This window comes from Pseudophryne corroboree, unplaced genomic scaffold, assembly GCF_028390025.1.
Source record: "Pseudophryne corroboree isolate aPseCor3 unplaced genomic scaffold, aPseCor3.hap2 scaffold_1568, whole genome shotgun sequence".
NCBI classification, from domain to species: Eukaryota; Metazoa; Chordata; class Amphibia; order Anura; family Myobatrachidae; genus Pseudophryne; species Pseudophryne corroboree.
In genome coordinates, this window is record NW_026968200.1 from 61,908 (window position 1) to 74,906 (window position 12,999).

The 12,999-nt window shown below is 47.9% G+C and overlaps 8 non-coding genes and 3 pseudogenes across 8 annotated transcripts; 3 read left to right on the top strand and 8 right to left on the bottom strand.

Annotated features, from left to right (window-relative positions):
• Positions 1-568: 568 nt before the first annotated feature.
• Positions 569-731, bottom strand: LOC135000740 (U1 spliceosomal RNA). The gene has a single exon (XR_010202568.1). It is a non-coding gene; the product is annotated as a U1 spliceosomal RNA (small nuclear RNA).
• A 152-nt stretch (positions 732-883) lies between these two features.
• On the bottom strand, positions 884-1,047 carry LOC135000712 (U1 spliceosomal RNA). The gene has a single exon (XR_010202546.1). It is a non-coding gene; the product is annotated as a U1 spliceosomal RNA (small nuclear RNA).
• Positions 1,048-1,738: 691 nt separating this feature from the next.
• On the bottom strand, positions 1,739-1,884 carry LOC135000742 (U1 spliceosomal RNA; annotated as a pseudogene).
• A 152-nt stretch (positions 1,885-2,036) lies between these two features.
• Positions 2,037-2,199, bottom strand: LOC135000716 (U1 spliceosomal RNA). Its single transcript, XR_010202550.1, has one exon. It is a non-coding gene; the product is annotated as a U1 spliceosomal RNA (small nuclear RNA).
• A 2,361-nt stretch (positions 2,200-4,560) lies between these two features.
• Positions 4,561-4,716, top strand: LOC135000748 (U1 spliceosomal RNA). The gene has a single exon (XR_010202573.1). It is a non-coding gene; the product is annotated as a U1 spliceosomal RNA (small nuclear RNA).
• A 675-nt stretch (positions 4,717-5,391) lies between these two features.
• Positions 5,392-5,555, top strand: LOC135000726 (U1 spliceosomal RNA). The gene has a single exon (XR_010202558.1). It is a non-coding gene; the product is annotated as a U1 spliceosomal RNA (small nuclear RNA).
• A 152-nt stretch (positions 5,556-5,707) lies between these two features.
• On the top strand, positions 5,708-5,870 carry LOC135000735 (U1 spliceosomal RNA). The gene has a single exon (XR_010202564.1). It is a non-coding gene; the product is annotated as a U1 spliceosomal RNA (small nuclear RNA).
• Positions 5,871-10,715: 4,845 nt separating this feature from the next.
• LOC135000744 (U1 spliceosomal RNA) lies at positions 10,716-10,879 on the bottom strand. Its single transcript, XR_010202571.1, has one exon. It is a non-coding gene; the product is annotated as a U1 spliceosomal RNA (small nuclear RNA).
• Positions 10,880-11,571: 692 nt separating this feature from the next.
• On the bottom strand, positions 11,572-11,713 carry LOC135000731 (U1 spliceosomal RNA; annotated as a pseudogene).
• Positions 11,714-11,865: 152 nt separating this feature from the next.
• Positions 11,866-12,029, bottom strand: LOC135000710 (U1 spliceosomal RNA). The gene has a single exon (XR_010202544.1). It is a non-coding gene; the product is annotated as a U1 spliceosomal RNA (small nuclear RNA).
• A 692-nt stretch (positions 12,030-12,721) lies between these two features.
• Positions 12,722-12,863, bottom strand: LOC135000733 (U1 spliceosomal RNA; annotated as a pseudogene).
• Positions 12,864-12,999: the final 136 nt, after the last annotated feature.

Here is a 12,999-nt window from a genome sequence, read left to right on the forward strand (position 1 = left end):
ACTGCAGGGAGAACAGATATTTTCAGATGAACATGGGAGAGCAGAAGGCTGCCTAATACTGAAGCACCCCCAAACAACAAACCAAATGCAACAACTAGTACAAGCATTCCTGGGAAAAGGTCTGCAGAAGACGGATTTGCATACGGTGATGTCATCCAAGCAGTGGGCCAAAGTTGGCTGGAACCCTCATCTGCATATGAAAAGAGAAAAGGGGTATGCAGGGCATGGCGGCCTTTTGCGGCGCTTGGATGACCCTTAGTTCGCATTAAACACCTCCACCCTCCGTCGGTGTGGGGCTCATGTTGGCTATGCCCCAGCCCCTGAAGCATTCAAGCTGATTTCTTGCAGCAGCTGGGCACTGTAACAGCTCCAGAGCTGCTCTGAAAGGCAAGTAAAAGGGTGTGGGCCCTGCAGCACTACCTGTAGTTTGCATTGTGCGTTGGAAGGCACAAAGTAAGCAGACAGGAGAAGTCAGGAGAGTGCACAAGGGCATAGAAGGCAGCGGCTCAAGAAAAGAGAAGTGGAAACAGACAGCAAACTAGGCTGGAGAGAGACCTGAGACAAAGAGATCTGAATTATACGAGAGCCGACCAGGGGAAACACAAATTATGCAGTCAAGTTTCCCACATTTGGGGAAATCGCAGGAGCAGCACACCCAGAGTGCAATGGGTGAGCCTTGCCCTGGGAGAAGCACCTTCATGATCATAGTATCTCACCTGGCAGGTATGTAGGAGTTGGGCTAGAGCTGGGGAGGGTCGCTGCTTGGGTACCCCCCTGTCAAGTGAAGGAGATCAAACTGAGGCAGCACAATGGAACTCTCGAAAGAAGAACAAGGCTAGAGGAAGATCTGAGACAAAGAAATCTGACTTTTACCAGAGCTGACCAGAGGAAAACACAAACACAGTCCCCCACTACCACAAATAATGCAGTTGAGTTTCCCACATTTGGGGAAATCACAGGGGTCAGCATACCCAGAATGCAATGAATGAACCTCACCCTGGGAGAACAATCTTTATGACCATGGTATCTCCTATGCAAAATAAGTATGATTTGGGAATTGGCTGGGGAGGGCCGCTGCTCAGGCACATCTCTGTCAAGTAAAGGAGATTCAACTGAGGCAGCACAAAGGAACTCTCATCTGGGGACAACAACTGCCGGGAGAACACATATTTTCAGATGAACATGGGAGGGCAGAAGGCTGCCTAATACTGAAGCACCCCCAAACAACAAACCAAATGCAACAACTAGTACAAGCATTCCTGGGGGAAGGTCTGCAGAAGACGGATTTGCATACAGTGATGTCATCCAAGCAGTGGGCCAAAGTTGGCTGGAACCCTCATCTGCATATGAAAAGAGAAAAGGGGTATGCAGGGCATGGCGGCCTTTTGCGGCGCTTGGATGACCCTTAGTTCGCATTAAACACCCCCACCCTCCTTCGGTGTGGGGCTCATGTTGGCCATGCCCCAGCCCCTGAAGCATTCAAGCTGATTTCTTTCAGCAGCTTGGCACTGTAACAGCTCCAGAGCTGCTCTGTAAGGCAAGTAAAAGGGTGTGGGCCCTGCAGCACTACCTGTAGTTTGCATTGTGCATCGGAAGGCACAAAGTAAGCAGACAGGAGGAGAAGTCAGGATAGTGCACAAGGGTGTAGAAGGGATGGGCTCAAGAAAAAAGAAGTGGAAACAGACAGCAAACTAGGCTGGAGAGAGACCTGAGACAAAGAGATCTGAATTATATGAGAGCCGACTAGGGAAAACACAAATTATGCAGTCAAGTTTCCCACATTTGGGGAAATCGCAGGGGCAGCACACCCAGAGTGCAATGGGTGAGCCTTGCCCTGGGAGAAGCAACTTCATGATCATAGTATCTCACCTGGCAGGTAAGTAGGAGTTGGGCTAGAGCTGGGGAGGGTCGCTGCTCGGGCACCCCCCTGTCAAGTGAAGGAGATCCAACTGAGGCAGCACAAGGGAACTCTTGAAAGAAGAACAAGGCTAGAGGAAGATCTGAGACAAAGAAATCTGACTTTTACCAGAGCTGACCAGAGGAAAGCACAAACACAGTCCCCCACTACCACAAATAATGCAGTTGAGTTTCCCACATTTGGGGAAATCACAGAGGTCAGCTACCCAGAATGCAATGAATGAACCTAACCCTGGGAGAACAATCTTCATGACCATGGTATCTCCTATGCAAAATAAGTATGATTTGGGATAGGGCTGGGGAGGGCCGCTGCTCAGGCACATCTCTGTCAAGTAAAGGAGATTCAACTGAGTCAGCACAAGGGAACTCTCATCTGGGGACAACAACTGCAGGGAGAACACATATTTTCAGATGAACATGGGAGGGCAGAAGGCTGCCTAATACTGAAGCACCCCCAAACAACAAACCAAATGCAACAACTAGTGCAAGCATTCCTGGGGGAAGGCCTGCCGCAGATGGATTTGCATATGGTGATGTCATCCAAGCAGTGGGTCAAAGTTGGCTTCAACCCTCGTCTGCATATGAAAAGAGAAAAGGGGCATGCAGGGCATGGCGGCCTTTTGCGGCGCTTGGCTGACCCCTAGTTTGCATTAAACACCTCCACCCTCCGTCGGTGTGGGGCTCTTGTTGGCTATGCCCCAGCACCTGAAGCATTCAAGCTGATTTCTTGCTGCAGCTGGGCACTGTAACAGCTCCAGAGCTGCTCTGTAAGGCAAGTAAAAGGGTGTGGGCCCTGCAGCACTACCTGTAGTTTGCATTGTGCGTTGGAAGGCACAAAGTAAGCAGACAGGAGAAGTCAGGAGAGTGCACAAGGGCATAGAAGGCAGCGGCTCAAGAAAAGAGAAGTGGAAACAGACAGCAAACTAGGCTGGAGAGAGACCTGAGACAAAGAGATCTGAATTATACGAGAGCCGACCAGGGGAAACACAAATTATGCAGTCAAGTTTCCCACAGGAGTATATAGGATACGACCCAGTGGTACCTGACGACATAGATACTAACAGCTATTTAATAACATTACGCTAGAAAGTGATTATTAGCAACATATATATCTATATAAACAACCCCGCCAGGGTTGTGCCTTCAAAAATAATCACACACGGACACGCTTTTTAAACCTTTTTTTCACATCTCTTTATTCTTCTTATGCACATGTATGTTAGTTCTGTGATTTTAACCTTTATGTTTCACTGCAGTTTGGGATAATAATATTAATATTTATCCAATTTTAATACATACTTAATAAAGGTTATATTTTATGATTCATTCATTCTGTCCAGTGCGTCAACAGTGCAGATTTCTTCTTGTTTTTTCTCCCAAATTCTATAACAATGACAGTAAATGTTGTTTCTTTTCAAACAGAACTTTCTTGACCATGCTTCTTTTTTGAAAGATCTGGGAGCACATGGAAAACAGTACAAACCATGCAGTATCACAAGAGCCTTTATTTGATCTTTCATGAAGATAGAGCAGAATTGAGGACACGTCAACAATTTCTGCCGAAGGTGGTTCATCTTTCCACATGGTGCCTTTGGCCACTGACACCTTCGTTGAGTCAAAGTCTCTGGCTGTGGTCAGAACTTTGAAAATTTATGTCACCAGAACGGTTCAGATTAGGAAAACAGAGGCTCTGTTTGTCCTGTATGCTCCCAACAGGATTGGGTGTCCTGCGTCCATGTAGACCATTATGCGCTGGATCTGTGGTAAGATTCAGCATGCTCATTCCACGGCAGGATTGCCGTTACTGAATTAGGTGAAGACCCATTCTACTAGAAAGGTGGGTTCATCCTGGGCAGCTGGTCGGGGAGTCTCGGCATTGCAACTTTGCCGAGCAGCTATTTAGTAAACACTTTTGCTAAGTTTTAAAAGTTTTAGAGTAAAGGAGATTCAACTGAGGCAGCACAAGGGAACTCCCATCTGGGGACAACAACTGCAGTGAGAACACATATTTTCAGATGAACATGGGAGGGCAGAAGGCTGCCTAATACTGAAGCACCCCCAAACAACAAACCAAATGCAACAACTAGTACAAGCATTCCTGGGGGAAGGTCTGCAGAAGACGGATTTGCATACAGTGATGTCATCCAAGCAGTGGGCCAAAGTTGGCTGGAACCCTCATCTGCATATGAAAAGAGAAAAGGGGTATGCAGGGCATGGCGGCCTTTTGCGGCGCTTGGATGACCCTTAGTTCGCATTAAACACCCCCACCCTCCTTTGGTGTGGGGCTCATGTTGGCCATGCCCCAGCCCCTGAAGCATTCAAGCTGATTTCTTGCAGCAGCTTGGCACTGTAACAGCTCCAGAGCTGCTCTGTAAGGCAACTAAAAGGGTGTGGGCCCTGCAGCACTACCTGTAGTTTGCATTGTGCATTGGAAGGCACAAAGTAAGCAGACAGGAGGAGAAGTCAGGATAGTCCACAAGGGTATAGAAGGGAGGGGCTCAAGAAAAAAGAAGTGGAAACAGACAGCAAACTAGGCTGGAGAGAGACCTGAGACAAAGAGATCTGAATTATATGAGAGCCGACCAGGGGAAACACAAATTATGCAGTCAAGTTTCCCACATTTGGGGAAATCGCAGGGGCAGCACACCCAGGTGAGATACTATAATCAGGACGGTGCTTCTCCCAGGGCAAGGCTCACCCATTGCACTCTGGGTGTGCTGCTCCTACGATTTCCCCAAATGTGGGACACTTGACTGCATAATTTGTGTTTCCTCTGGTCGGCTCTCGTATAATTCAGATCTCTTTGTCTCAGGTCTCTCTCCAGCCTAGTTTGCTGTCTGTTTCCACTTCTTTTTTTCTTGAGCCCCTCCCTTCTATACCCTTGTGCACTATCCTGACTTCTCCTCCCGTCTGCTTACTTTGTGCCTTCCAATGCACAATGCAAACTACAGGTAGTGCTGCAGGGCCCACACCCTTTTACTTGCCTTACAGAGCAGCTCTGGAGCTGTTACAATGCCCAGCTGCTGCAAGAAATCAGCTTGAATGCTTCATGGGATGGGGCATGGCCAACATGAGCCCCACACCAAAGGAGGGTGGGGGTGTTTAATGCGATCTAGGGGTCATCCAAGCACCGCAAAAGGCTGCCATGCCCTGCACGCCCCTTTTCTCTTTTCATAAGCAGATGAGGGTTGAAGCCAACTTTGACCCACTGCTTGGATAACATCACCATATGCAAATCCATCTGCTGCAGGCCTTCCCCCAGGAATGCTTGCACTAGTTGTTGCATTTGGTTTGTTGTTTGGGGGTGCTTCAGTATTAGGCAGCCTTCTGCCCTCCCATGTTCATCTGAAAATATGTGTTCTCCCTGCAGTTGTTGTCCCCAGATGAGAGTTCCCTTGTGCTGCCTCAGTTGAATCTCCTTTACTTGACAGAGATGTGCCTGAGCAGCGGCCCTCCCCAGCCCTATCCCAAATCATACTTATTTTGCATAGGAGACACCATGGTCATGAAAATTGTTCACCCAGGGTGAGTTTCATTCATTGCATTCTGGGTATGCTGACCCCTGTGATTTCCCCAAATGTGGGAAACTCGCCTGCATTATTTGTGGTAGTGGGGGACTGTGTTTGTGTTTTCCGCTGGTCAGCTCTGGTAAAAGTCAGATTTCTTTGTCTCAGATCTTCCTCTAGCCTTGTTCTTCTTTCGAGAGTTCCATTGTGCTGCCTCAGTTGGATCTCCTACACTTGACAGGGGGGTGCCCGAGCAGCGACCCTCCCCAGCTCTAGCCCAACTCCTACTTACCTGCCAGGTGAGATACTATGATCTTGAAGGTGCTTCTCCCAGGGCAAGGCTCACCCATTGCACTCTGGGTGTGCTGCCCCTGCGATTTCCCCAAATGTGGGAAACTTGACTGCATAATTTGTGTTTCCCCTGGTCGGCTCTCGTATAATTCAGATCTCTTTGTCTCAGGTCTCTCTCCAGCCTAGTTTGCTGTCTGTTTCCACTTCTCTTTTCTTGAGCCGCTCCCTTCTATGCCCTTGCGCACTATCCTGACTTCTCCCGTCTGCTTACTTTGTGCCTTCCAACGCACAATGCGAACTACAGGTAGTGCTGCAGGGCCCACACCCTTTTATTTGCCTTACAGAGCAGCTCTGGAGCTGTTACAGTGCCCAGCTGCTGCAAGAAATCAGCTTGAATGCTTCAGGGGCTGGGGCATAGCCAACATGAGCCCCACACCGAAGGAGGGTGGAGGTGTTTAATGCGAACTAGGGGTCATCCAAGCGCCGCAAAAGGCCGCCATGCCCTGCATAACCCTTTTCTCTTTTCATATGCAGATGAGGGTTCCAGCCAACTTTGGCCCACTGCTTGGATGACATCACCGTATGCAAATTCGTCTCCTGCAGACCTTCCCCCAGGAATGCTTGTACTAGTTATTGCATATGGTTTGATATTTGATGGTGCTTCAGTATTAGGCAGCCTTCCGCCCTCCCATGTTCATCTGAAAAGATGTGGTCTCCCTGCAGTTGTTGTCCCCAGACGAGAGTTCCCTTGTGCTTCCTCAGTTGAATCTCCTTAACTTGACGGGGGAGGGGCTTGCCCGAGCAGCCACCCTCCCCAGCCCTAACCCAACTCATGCTTATTTTGCATATGAGATCTCTATATCATGAAGATTGTTCTCACAGGGTGAGGTTCATCCATTATATTTTAAAATAGGAAGGTTCAAATTACATATTTGAATTGCATCTATGTGCTGGATTCAAATGTTCCTCCCCCTTCCTTTCTCAATTGTGCCCGTCAGCAGCTATTCTAAGGTTGCTGCCAATGGGTGTGACACATTAATTTCTTCTGTGGGGTACACTGGACTCCACAAGGATTCACATTGGGGTGTAGAGTAGGATCTTGATCTGAGGCACCAACCGGCTCAAAGCTTTTGACTGTTCCCAAGATGCTCAGCGCATTCTCCTCTATAACCCCGCTTCCATGAACAGGGAGCTCAGTTTGTAGTTGGTGCCTTCAGTAGCAGGCCACTTAACAGGGGCCTGCCTCAGGCAGCCTATTCTTAGCTATTAATTTTGACAAGAAAATAAGAACTTTTTTTATGAGAATCTACAAGGGCTGCAGCAGGCTAGGTCTAATAGACATCTTTACTGCAGCTTCATCACTCCCAGCGGCGCTGTATACTCCCGTGCCCTGGTTGCTGGGTCACTGCAGCGGAGGCTCCGGTTTCTTCCTAAGGTCAGTCACACACACACCGCCCTTCCGGATCACGAGGCCGCTGATGAAGGGGAGCGTGGCCGTAGGGGGTGGACCGTGTGCGCACTGGCGTGGACACTGATTACTGGGCAGCCGCTCCACAAGCCACCAGGTACAGTTAAGGAGCATAGGTCTGGGGGTTTTTCTCCCATATTAAACCAATTTTGTACTGCCCGCAGCGCATTGCGATAGGTAATAGGGCCTGATTCAGGTTGGATTGCAATCACAATAAGCGATCCAACTGCAAAAATTGCTAAGAGCATACGCAAGTGCCTGCATTTTCTGCGGCACCCCGCAGAGAATGCGATCGCCTCTGCCTGTCAATCGGGGCAGGGGGGGAGAGGGGGGTCAGCAAAACTCCATTTCCAAGTCAGGGATGGAGCGGTGCGGGGGCAAGGCTTCAAAATGGGGTCTGCAACGGAGGAGACACAGGGGGCATGGTCACAGCGGCTGTATGACATCACATTCAGCCGCTGTGATCACAAAAATGGTGGCGGCTTCCTGCGCGCACATACAGTCTGCACCAGCAGAAGGCTACACCATTTTTTATGATCACGCTGAACTGCAGTGCGACTGCAATTACAGCATGGTCAAGAAGGGAGGCGTCATGCTGGGTGGCCATGTCCTGTCACTGTGCAGGAGCCAGCACCGCTCACACACTAGTCCCCGGGTGCAGCCCCCAACCCCCGGGACACCCGGAGCAACAAAATGTAGATTCAGGCCACCAGGCCACGCCCCTACCTATGAAACCATGCCTCCTTTTTACCATTGCGCTGCTTATCTGCGCGCACTGCATTACAATCTCCTTCGCCACCTCTCTGGGTGTCACCAGTGATAGTGACACCTCTGCCATGCTTGTAGCAGCTGGTCCTAAGATCTACGCCTCAAGCCCTGAGTGTTTGCCCTTGTGACTTGTTGATCATCATAGCGAAGCAGATGCTTACAGAAAACTGCAGGGGCTTAGATTGAAAATAAAAAAAATTATGGGTATAAGGTAGAGAGGAGCGGGTTCGGTTCTCCGAGAACCGAATTCCCCACGAACTCCACGTGGTTTACACTGGTCCGAGGCAGGCTCGGTTGTTCCCGCCTGACTCGGAAAACCTGAACAAGGGAAAATGTCATCATCCCGCTGTCGGATTCTCGCGAGATTCGGATTTCATATAAAGAGCTGCGCGTTGCCGCCATTTTTACTCGTGCATTGAAGAGAGAGCGGAGAGGACGTGGCTATGTTCTCTCAGTGGAAATCTCAATATCAGTGCTCATTATCAGTGGTTACTTATTGCTGCTCAGTAATACTAGTAGTGTGTCTCTCCTGCTCAGTGTCAGTTCTCAGTAGTATCCTCATCAGTGCTCAGTATCACTGCTCATTGTCTTGTGCTGCATTGTGGTGCTCAGCATACTACAGTACATTACTAATAGTCCAGTGCTGCATCTTGCTGCTCAGTGTCAGTTCTAGTATCCTCATCAGTGCTCACTATCACTGCTCATTACATTGTGGTGTTCTGTATACTACAGTAACATAGTAATATAGTAACATATAGTAATATAGTTTTTGAGGTTGAAAAGAGGCAAATTGCCCATCGTGTTCAACCTGTTTTAAGTTGTGATGATTCTACATACTTGCTGAATAATGTTTTATGACTGGGAGTTTTTTTAAGGTCAGTGCGCTTAGTCTCGCGTCCAAATATTCCTTTAAAGCAAAGGGTCGTCAAACAGGTTCTACTGTTTGGATTCAGTCAGTTGTGGATGCTCCGTCAGAAAACACCTCTCCAAACTTCTTTGGTGGCTGCTCAGTTCTTCAGAATATGACTTGGGTATGTTCAGTCATGAAATTCTGTGAAGGCAGGGGAGAAGAACAAGCGCCATATGGTGTAGTATTTTGAATAAATTGGAGTGATAGATAGGTATATACGAAGTAAGTACCGGATAGATTCTTGAGATTAGGCCTGTCTGTCTCACTAAATTCTTTGTGGCTGTTCCCCACCTAGGAGACAAAAGATCATCGCCATATGGTGTAGTAACCTCAGATATATCTTGGGGTACCCTCCCCTCTATTTCATGCGTACCAAAAGGAAAATTCAATATAGCATATAGGATATATTTATATCCAGGTAGATCAAGTCGGTCCAATATGATGTAATGGCTGAATCAGTCGACTGTTGCTGCCTTATATAGTATTATCAATAAAAAAATTTAATCCACAAAATAATAATACAAATTCAGATAAAAAATAAATAAAACAAATCAGAAAATCTTAGCTGATTGGTGTAGGCAGTAGTTAGGTCAGTCTCAACGCGTTTCGCCTCCAGGGCTTCCTCAGGAGAATACATCATATCAAAAGATACACATATTTATAGTGCTTTCAGTTTCGTTTTGGCCAGCACTTCCGGTTCTAACCTAAACCGGAAGTGACGCGGCAGTGGCCGGGACGAGCCGCGTCACTTCCGGTTTCACGGAGCAAACGGACTCTATGTCCGTCTTGCGCTACTTATACAGACTGATCTAAAATTTATATTAACACTGCACCACCAATGCAATCTAATGTTAAATATCAAGCCACATATGCATTTAGTATGTAAGTCGGACCGAGCACTTCCGGTTCCGGAAATGACGCGAACCGGAAGTGCTGGCCAAAATGAAACTGAAAGCACTATAAATATGTGTATCTTTTGATATGATGTATTCTCCTGAGGAAGCCCTGGAGGCGAAACGCGTTGAGACTGACCTAACTACTGCCTACACCAATCAGCTAAGATTTTCTGATTTGTTTTATTTATTTTTTATCTGAATTTGTATTATTATTTTGTGGATTAAAATTTTTTATTGATAATACTATATAAGGCAGCAACAGTCGACTGATTCAGCCATTACATCATATTGGACCGACTTGATCTACCTGGATATAAATATATCCTATATGCTATATTGAATTTTCCTTTTGGTACGCATGAAATAGAGGGGAGGGTACCCCAAGATATATCTGAGGTTACTACACCATATGGCGATGATCTTTTGTCTCCTAGGTGGGGAACAGCCACAAAGAATTTAGTGAGACAGACAGGCCTAATCTCAAGAATCTATCCGGTACTTACTTCGTATATACCTATCTATCACTCCAATTTATTCAAAATACTACACCATATGGCGCTTGTTCTTCTCCCCTGCCTTCACAATGTTTTATGACTAGTTAACTACTACAACTCATGTTCCCCCTGGATTAACCATGTTGATATTTTAAGTATTATAACCTTGGATAGCTTTTTCATTCAGAAATGTATCCATTCCTTTTTTAAATCCAATTACAGAGTCCACCATTACCACCTTCCCTGGCAGGGAATTCCACATCCTGATTGCCCTAACAGTGAAGATCATAGTATCTCACCTGGCAGGTAAGTAGGAGTTGGGCTAGAGCTGTGGAGGATTGCTGCTTGGGCACCCCCTGTCAAGTGAAGGAGATCCAACTGAGGCAGCACAAGGGAACTCTCGAAAGAAGAACAAGGCTAGAGGAAGATCTGAGACAAAGAAATCTGACTTTTACCAGAGCTGACCAGAGGAAAGCACAAACACAGTCCCCCACTACCACAAATAATGCAGTCGAGTTTCCCACATTTGGGGAAATCACAGGGGTCAGCATACCCAGAATGCAATGAATGAACCTCACCCTGGGAGAACAATCTTCATGACCATGGTATCTCCTATGCAAAATAAGTATGATTTGGGATAGGGCTGGGGAGGGCCGCTGCTCAGGCACATCTCTGTCAAGTAAAGGAGATTCAACTGAGGCAGCACAAGGGAACTCTCATCTGGGGACAACAACTGCAGGGAGAACACATATTTTCAGATGAACATGGGAGGGCAGAAGGCTGCCTAATACTGAAGCACCCCCAAACAACAAACCAAATGCAACAACTAGTGCAAGCATTCCTGGGGGAAGGCCTGCAGCAGATGGATTTGAATATGGTGATGTCATCCAAGCAGTGGGTCAAAGTTGGCTTCAACCCTCGTCTGCATATGAAAAGAATAAAGGGGTGTGCAGGGCATGGCGGCCTTTTGCAGCGCTTGGATGACCCCTAGTTCGCATTAAACACCTCCACCCTCCTTCGGTGTGGGGCTCATGTTGGCTATGCCCCAGCCCCTGAAGCATTCAAGCTGATTTCTTGCAGCAGCTGGGCACTGTAACAGCTCCAGAGCTGCTCTGTAAAGCAAGTAAAAGGGTGTGGGCCCTGCAGCACTACCTGTAGTTTGCATTGTGCGTTGGAAGGCACAAAGTAAGCAGACGGGAGAAGTCAGGATAGTGCACAAGGGTATAGAAGGGAGGGGCTCAAGAAAAAAGAAGTGGAAACAGACAGCAAACTAGGCTGGAGAGAGACCTGAGACAAAGAGATCTGAATTATATGAGAGCCGACCAGGGGAAACACAAATTATGCAGTCAAGTTTCCCACATTTGGGGAAATCGCAGGGGCAGCACACCCAGAGTGCAATGGGTGAGCCTTGCCCTGGGAGAAGCATCTTCATGATCATAGTATCTCACCTGGCAGGTAAGTAGGAGTTGGGCTAGAGCTGGGGAGGGTCGCTGCTCGGGCACCCCCCTGTCAAGTGAAGGAGATCCAACTGAGGCAGCACAAGGGAACTCTCGAAAGAAGAACAAGGCTAGAGGAAGATCTGAGACAAAGAAATCTGACTTTTACCAGAGCTGACCAGAGGAAAGCACAAACACAGTCCCCCACTACCACAAATAATGCAGTTGAGTTTCCCACATTTGGGGAAATCACAGGGGTCAGCATACCCAGAATGCAATGAATGAACCTAACCCTGGGATAACAATCTTCATGACCATGGTATATCCTATGCAAAATAAGTATGATTTGGGATAGGGCTGGGGAGGGCCGCTGCTCAGGCACATCTCTGTCAAGTAAAGGAGATTCAACTGAGGCAGCACAAGGGAACTCTCATCTGGGGACAACAACTGCAGGGAGAACACATATTTTCAGATGAACATGGGAGGGCAGAAGGCTGCCTAAAACTGAAGCACCCCCAAACAACAAACCAAATGCAACTACTAGTGCAAGCATTCCTGGGGGAAGGCCTGCAGCAGATGGATTTGCATATGGTGATGTCATCCAAGCAGTGGGTCAAAGTTGGCTTCAACCCTCGTCTGCATATGAAAAGAAAAAAGGGGTGTGCAGGGCATGGCGCCCTTTTGCGGCGCTTGGATGACCCCTAGTTCGCATTAAACACCTCTACCCTCCTTCGGTGTGGGGCTCATGTTGGCTATGCCCCAGCCCCTGAAGCATTTAAGCTGATTTCTTGCAGCAGCTGGGCACTGTAACAGCTCCAGAGCTGCTCTGTAAAGCAAGTAAAAGGGTGTGGGCCCTGCAGCACTACCTGTAGTTTGCATTGTGCGTTGGAAGGCACAAAGTAAGCAGACGGGAGAAGTCAGGATAGTGCACAAGGGTATAGAAGGGAGGGGCTCAAGAAAAAAGAAGTGGAAACAGACAGCAAACTAGGCTGGAGAGAGACCTGAGACAAAGAGATCTGAATTATATGAGAGCCGACCAGGGGAAACACAAATTATGCAGTCAAGTTTCCCACATTTGGGGAAATCGCAGGGGCAGCACACCCAGAGTGCAATGGGTGAGCCTTGCCCTGGGAGAAGCATCTTCATGATCATAGTATCTCACCTGGCAGGTAAGTAGGAGTTGGGCTAGAGCTGGGGAGGGTCGCTGCTCGGGCACCCCCCTGTCAAGTGAAGAAGATCCAACTGAGGCAGCACAAGGGAACTCTCGAAAGAAGAACAAGGCTAGAGGAAGATCTGAGACAAAGAAATCTGAC